This window comes from Tenrec ecaudatus, chromosome 1 (genome assembly GCF_050624435.1).
Source record: "Tenrec ecaudatus isolate mTenEca1 chromosome 1, mTenEca1.hap1, whole genome shotgun sequence".
Classification (NCBI taxonomy): domain Eukaryota; kingdom Metazoa; phylum Chordata; class Mammalia; order Afrosoricida; family Tenrecidae; genus Tenrec; species Tenrec ecaudatus.
In genome coordinates, this window is record NC_134530.1 from 35,811,826 (window position 1) to 35,819,176 (window position 7,351).

A 7,351-nucleotide genomic window follows, 5' to 3' on the forward strand; every position below is an offset into this window, starting at 1 on the left:
CAAAGCAGGTGCCAACCAGCCAGTTTTACCACCTTTGACACGAATGGATTTGGGAGCGGATGGGAATTCTAAGCTAGGGCGGGCCATGATCTGACTCAGGAGCCACAGGCTCCCTCCCTCCCGCTGCTGTGTCCCACTGTCGGAGGCCCGGAGACAAGTTAGGAGGCCATTGCCCCAGAGTAGGCACGAGGGAAGTGTAGCCAGCAGCAGGGAGGCAATGAGAAAGGTCAGAACTTGAATCCCCGAGGAAGGCAGAGAAGCCTTGCACTGTGCCATGTGGCGAGAGGACAGCGGTTCAACCCCCAGAGAAAGATGGGACCGCCGGCTTCCAGAGAAGCCCCTGGGGCAGCTCTGCTCTGTCCCATAGGGGCGCCTAGAGTCAGAATAGCTGGAGGGTGCTGGTTGGTAAGTAGATCTGATGGAATCAGCTAGTGGCTTGACTAAGGTGTGATCAAGGGAATCAGGGTTCCGCTGGAGGGAGCTGCAGGGAGACCCTGAGACGGGAGAGCTCCAATTGCAGGGGCAGGCAGCAGGAATCCCTTTGGCCCATGCATGCTGAGACATGCATTAAAAGCAGCAGTAGGCATGTGAGTGTCAGGGAGGAGGGGCATCATCCCTGGCAAGGAAGACAGAGGGGAAGCCAAGCTCACAGGAGAACAGGATGGCCACCTGTGCCCAGGCCTACTGATGTCTCACAGACCAGCTCTGTTACCTGTCCGTGAGCCTTGAGGACTAGTGGTGGTTGGTGGCATGTGCTGGTGGGAGTGGCTCGGTAAGGTGGGGGTGGGGGCATGTGTTGATGGCCGGGTGCTGCGGGTCAGGGCGGGGTTTCTGGCAAGGGATAGGACTACTGCAGCAGGGTCCTGTTCTGCTAAGGACACGCAATGGTGGCCTGTGGTATGAGTTGGGGTGCCAGCCCCCCCACTAATCATGGGTTCAATAAGCACAATTGTACGGTTGAGGTATATAAATATTATATTAAAGTCATTGAAAGGATGAGAGAGTCAAATAATTGATTCAGACACAATTCATGGTAGCATGCTCACCTCCTAGATGGCCATGATCTTACCAGCCAGGTCCACACACAGCGTGGGCCAAAGGGAGGTGGGGTGGAGACCCAGCAGGAGGCTTGAGGACCTGGCCAGAGGCTGGTGCCCCGGCACGAGGCTGGAGGACGCCTCGACTTTATTGCTCACCAAGGGTTATATCTCCATCAGCGGACATGATTACAGGTACCCACACGTCACAGGAAGGGGCAGTACAATATGCATACACATCATAGGAAGGGGATGTACGGTAGGCATGAGCGTGGCAGGAAGGGGATGAGCTAGGGGTGTGCCCATAGGAATGGGAAGGTCTAGGGGTATACATGTGACAAGATGGGCAGACCCTAGATTCGTGATGGCAGCCGAACCTTGGTCATCCTAGGGTGGGCATGACCTCTCTGGGGTCTCCTACAAGGAAACAGACAACTACTATCCTCATCAGAAGGGAGTGGGCCCTACTTGTTGTGGGATAAACAGTGGTGTCTGCTTGCTCTGGATGGCTGATAACCCTTAGGGAGAATAACCTCTGACCTACTTCTGATGACCTCCAAGTGTATAGTCATTCGGAAGCAGCTAAGTTTGGCATATATTTGGGGAGAAATCCTTCTGTTTCCCACAGTGGCCCTGGGTGCTGTCCTTGGGTCGGTGAGGAGGGCCCGGCTGTGGACCACAAGGGGGCAGTGGAGCCATGGGCAAGACGTTGGCATGTGGGGACACAGGGCACTTTCCCTTTGGACATGCTGTTTGTTCTGCAGAGAGGTGACCGGCAAGGGGGTGGCAGAGACTTGAGGGCAGAGGAGAGTGGGTTTCAGTGTCCAGGGGAGTGAGAGCTCGAAGCTGGGGTTCGGGCTGCCTTCTGGACCACTCAGGCTGAAGATCACCATGAGGAAAGCGGGCCGGCAGTGGGGGCATGTGGCCCCTCTAACCACCTCCACCTGCCCAGGTGCAGGCAGTGGCAGGCTCACCTTCCCCAGCGTGGTGGTTTTGCCAAGCAGGTGTGAGAATACAGGTGAGGGCAGGGGGAGACTTTGAGAAGCTGGAAGGAGAATATTAAGGAGTAAGTACAATGATTTTATTTTCCCATGAACTTTTTGAAGTCCCCTCCTATAATTCTTGGTCATCAGGCTGCAGGGAGAGGTGGGGGGTGGGGGTGGGCATTCAGGAGGGAAACCCAAAAAGCCAAACCAACTGCCATTGGGTCCTTACTGACACACAGTGACCCTGTAGGGCAGAGTTGGCGTGCTCCTATGAGTTTCCGAGACTGTTTATGGGAGTAGAAAGCCCCATCTTTCTCCCTTGGAGCAGCTGGTGGTTTAGAACTGCTGACTTTGCAGTCAGCAGCCCAATGCATAGCCACTACGCCACCAGGGCTCCTCTTAGGAAGGTAAGGGACTGTCAAAAAGAGGTAGGATCAGACAGTGGTGTCTGGTGGAGAGGGAGCAGTGTCCGCGCTGGGCACAAGAGGACTTGAGCAGCAGGGGTGCACAGTGGACGCTATTGGGCTGTTTCCAGTGGAGTCAGAGGGGGCAGTTACCAGGACTCCCTGGTGGTGCAGGTATTAACTGACAGGTCTGAAGGGTGGAGTCCACCCCTCTGGGTGCCTCCGAAGAGAGGCCTGGCAGTCTGCCCTGGAAACCCCCATGGACTACAGTTCTGCTGCGACAGAGACAGACGGGTGGCCAGGGACAGGGCTCAATCAACAGCGACTGGTCTGCTCTAGTTTGGGCAATTTTCCCAAGTCTGGTGGGAGGCAGTACAGTGGTGAAGGGCAAGGCTGGATCGTGGGAAAAGAGAAGGTCAGGGCCACCAGAGGCCAGGTGCTGGAGGGCCTCTTCCCTGGGCCCAGTGGTCTGAAGGCTAGAAGCAGAGGCCGGAGGGATGGGCCAGGAATCTGCAGTTGGTGCTGGAAGGATTGGGCCCTGGCAGACACCACGATATTTCTGCAGGAAGAGGGGCATGTGGGGTGGGACAGGGAGACCCCAGGGGGCCTGACCAGTGAGGGTCCAGGGCAGCTGGGCATGGGCCCGAGGGGCAGCTGGGGGTGCTGCTAAGTGTGTAGGGGGTGACCTGGCCTGACCTGTGTGACCTCACTCCTCAGAGCCTCAACTAGACGCACAGGCAAGACCTCTGTGAAGGAACAAGGCGGCCCCAGGCCTCGGAATGCGTGGAGCTGAGGTCCCACCCTGCTGCAAGGAGAATGTGCCCCCCAGGCCCTTGGCTCCCCTGAGGCCAGGCAAGAGGCTTAGTGGGCCTGGGGGTACTGCCCCCAGTACCCTGATAATTCCCCAGCTGATCAGATCAGATCAGGGTCAGCTGGGCTGAGGACAAAGTCTTCCCCAGCCTGGGTCTGAGGGAGGTCACACGCTGTGGGTGGATGAGGTCAGGAAGAGGGTGTCCATGTGTGGGCCTGGCTGGGAAGGGGCCCCCCATCAGCCTGTGCCTGGGGTGGCGGTCTGTAGACTTCCCCGCTCAGTCACCAAGGGCTGCAAGAAGGCCTTGGCGCTGTTCCGGCCAAGGCGAGAACACGTGCAGATTCGGATTCACCTCCCTCTTCCTCCATGCTCTGGCCCACTGACCAGAGGGCAAGTGGCTTCAACGCTCTGAGCCTTAGCTTCTTTATCACAAAGGTGGCAACTTGCATTGCCTGCCATTTCCTAAGCCTCCAGGCTTCATGCAGTGCCCGTGGGGATTCTGCCAGGCTGCAGAGAGATCCGGGGCACCGGCAGGGAGGGAAGGCCCTACTGTTCCACCCACTTTTACCCAGAGAAGCCCCCTCCAGCTGCTTGATGTAGTGGGTCTTGCTTTCACCACCACCCCTGCTATGCCCCTCCCCCAAGAGTCCTCATCACCCCTGTGTCTCAGGGCAGAAATCAAGGAGTCACCATGACTCTTGTCTGCACCCCCTCTTAGCTTGTTGGCTCTCCACCACTGGAATGTGGCTCCAGCACCTTTACACCCACATCACCACCTTCGTGGTCCAGAACCCAGCCCAACCCCCGCCCCCGTTGTCTCCTCCTTCTCTCTGCCCTTGCATGTGTGTGCGCACACGCATACACACACACACGCACACACACGGCATGCCACCCCTCTGCTGAGGACCCCAGAATTGCTCTTCCCCTACTAACTCCCAAACCTGGAGCCCTGTCCCTCCCCAGCCTGGCTGCCCGCCCCCGCCCCCGCTGACCTCTGACCTCTGGACTCCACCCCAGGACTTGTCTCTCTTCTCTTCAGAGCCTAGGGGATTCCCAAGCGGCCAGCGAGGACCAATGTACCAATGTACCAGGAGGGGAGGGCCTGCCATCCCGTCCTCTCCAGCGACAATGTGGCGCGTGGAACCCTGCCTCGTCCAGACCAACCTGGCTGGCCCCAGCCCTGGCCTGGGCATCACCCTCGGGGACCAGACCCGCTGGAAGGGGGCTAGCTCTAGCTACCTCCAGCAGAGCAACCTGCAGCCCTGGGCCGGCATGCCTCCCCAGAGGGCCCAGCAAAGCAACCTGGACCCGGGAGAGCCTATCGGTTTGGACCCCCACACTCTGCCCTGGGGAAGCCCCTTTTGCCGCAGCAGGCAGCTGACCTGCCTACCCTCTGGCCAGAGGCAGTCTCAGCCACTGGCCCCCCACACCCTCCACCCAGCCTTCCAGCCCCCTGTAGGTTTCATCCCTGGAGCTGGGTACCCGTGGCCAAGTCCCAGCCCCTGGCGTGCCCTGGGCCAATGGACCTCAGGGCCCATGGATGAGCCCCTGGCCCTGGAGGACCTGGTGGTCCCTACCCAGCTCCAGGCTCAGACCCGGTCCCATGCTGAGGTTCACCACTCGGTGGCCTCTGCGCGATGCCTGGAGCAAGAGGCAGCCCAATTCAGGCACTGGGCATCCCAGGAACTCCTAGCAGCAGCCCCTCCCCGCCCCCAGCCCAGCCTGCCTGCTCCTGCCTTCCTGGATAATAGGGAAAAGACACCAGGAGCCCAGGCCAGTGTTGCCAGCTCTCAGGCCCGCGGCCAGCTAGCATCATGGAAAACTGATTCAGGGGAGACTGAGCGAGGTGTTGTTCCTACCCACCCCCTATGCTGGGGAGGGGACTGCTCTGTGGGGCTTGCAGATGGTGGGGAGAAGAGGGGGTTCCCTGGTCTCCCAAGAGAGGCTGGGCTCTGTCCTCTCACCGACTCCAGGACAGCCTGGGGCATCGTGGTGCCTGGGCGGGAAGGAGGGGCCCGCAGGAAGGAGCAGAGGACAGCTTCCTGTCAGCTGGACACCACCCCACAGGTAAAGCCAGGGTTGGGGCTCCCAGGCTGGGCCCCGCCTCCCAGGGATTCTCTAAGTCATTGTCTCTCCCTGGGCCACTCCCTCACCCAGGAAGGGAGGCCTGGGCAGCGGGGATCCTGTCCGGGCCCTCTCCGACCTGTGAACGCTGGGACTCCGCTTGCATTCTCAGAACAAGGCCCCAGATGCTGAGACTCTGCAGATCAAGACAGCCTGGTGAGCTGGCGGGCTACCAGTGGGAGTGGGCAGGCGTGCGGTGCCCAGACCTGAGCTGGGCAGGACGGCACTGCCCCTTTCTTCCATGCTCTCCCTGCTGGGATGAGGGGAGCAACTGAGGCACCAAGGACGGGGACATGGGGCCGCTGCCCGGCCGCATCCCAGGCTTTCTCATTTGGAAACGCCAAGGGAGCCATGAGGAAGAGGGAAGGCCTTCTGACCTGCATCAAGGCCTTGCTGACCGGCTGCTGTTGCCCCCAGCCGGCAGCTGCTGTCCAGGTGTTTCAGAGCCTGGTGGCACGTGGCCCAGAGGCGGCGGGCAGTGGCGGCAGTGGCGGCTTTGTGCCGAAGACAGCTGTTGAGAAAGGGCCTGCGGGCGTTGCGCTGGGCCCAGCACCTCCGGGAGGCGCAGCTGGAGGCCGCGTGGAGGCGGCACTCACAGGTCCTGCTGGCCCGGAGCTTCCAAGAGGTCAGGGTCCCCAGGTTGGGGCAGGGGGAGGCGATGCAGTGCTGGTGTGTCTGGGAAGGAGGCTCCATCTGCTGAGAGGACACTCTGCCTTTTTGTGATTGGTGACCTGGAGCCCAGGACCCTGAACCAGCTCTGCTCTGAGTTCCCTCCCTCCCTGTGTGAATTTGGACCAGTTATGGCAACTCTTTGTGCCTAGGCCTCCTTATCTTGAGAACAGGGTAGTGATGGGGCTACCCATTGGGTTGCTCTGAAACAGAAAAACAGGGCAGGCACCCTCATGAACTTTTTTGCCAGCCAGGACCAGAAGGCACCTCTTGGGAAGAGGGTGCTGGGGAAGGACACAGCCCTAGTTTCTCTCTCTCTCTCTCTCTCTCTCTCTCTCTCTCTCTCTCTCTCTCTCTCTCTCTCTCTCTCTCTCTCCCTCTCTCAGCAGGGTGGTCTAGTGCTTGAGGCTCCAGGTCTTGGAGTCCTGCCCTTGCTCCCTCCTTTTGCCCACTGTGGGGCCTCATTGGAGGCTGCAGCTGGCCTATCCCCTTTCTCTTCTGACACAGTGGAGAGGGCGGGCATCCCGGCAGAAGCAGGACGGGTCCCACATCCCAGCTGGGCCAGGGTCCACCATCTCTGGGAAAGGCTGGAGCCAAGGCCCCTCCTCAGGCAGGAAGGCAACTGTGGACACTGCCCCGAGCAGCAGGTGGGCTGGGGCAACCTGGGTGTGGCCAGGGCAATGCTGGTGATCTTCCCGCCCTCATTCCTACCCCAGTGCTCATCCCCCTCCCCCATCAGAACCAGGATGCAGTGAGCAGATTTTGGTGCGGGGGGGGGGCGGGGTGGAAGGAGTGGGTGCCCACTATGGGGGTCTCAGTATTTTATAATGTAGAAAGTTTAACCTCATGATACATCTTTTGGCCACCATTCAATATGATGTTTATGAGGATTTTTTTTCCTTCCCAGCCGCATTTATTTATCTATCTATTTTTTTGTCCTTTCCATTTCAATCTTTGCTGTTTCTCCCGCCCATTGTCCCAGCAGCCGGCACCTGATTTGGGTGGGGCGTGGCATTTAGGAATTAGTGTCTATCCACGAATGTGGAAGTTTTACCACCCCACCCGCACACCCACCCCTCTTTCTGACATGGGCACGGTGTTGAATGCCAAGAAAAATGGACCATCTCAAAGCAAAGGCTCACACGTAGACGGGAAGACACGCTCAAGTGGGTGAATGAGGGGGCCTGTCAGGTTATTGCTATTTTCTTCCTCTGGCCTGCAGTTTCCCACGCCAGCAGCGTGTGACAGCTGTCTTTGATTTGAAATGAATGTGAACACAATGATTTCACACGACTACACGGGAGCCCTGGTGGCACAGAG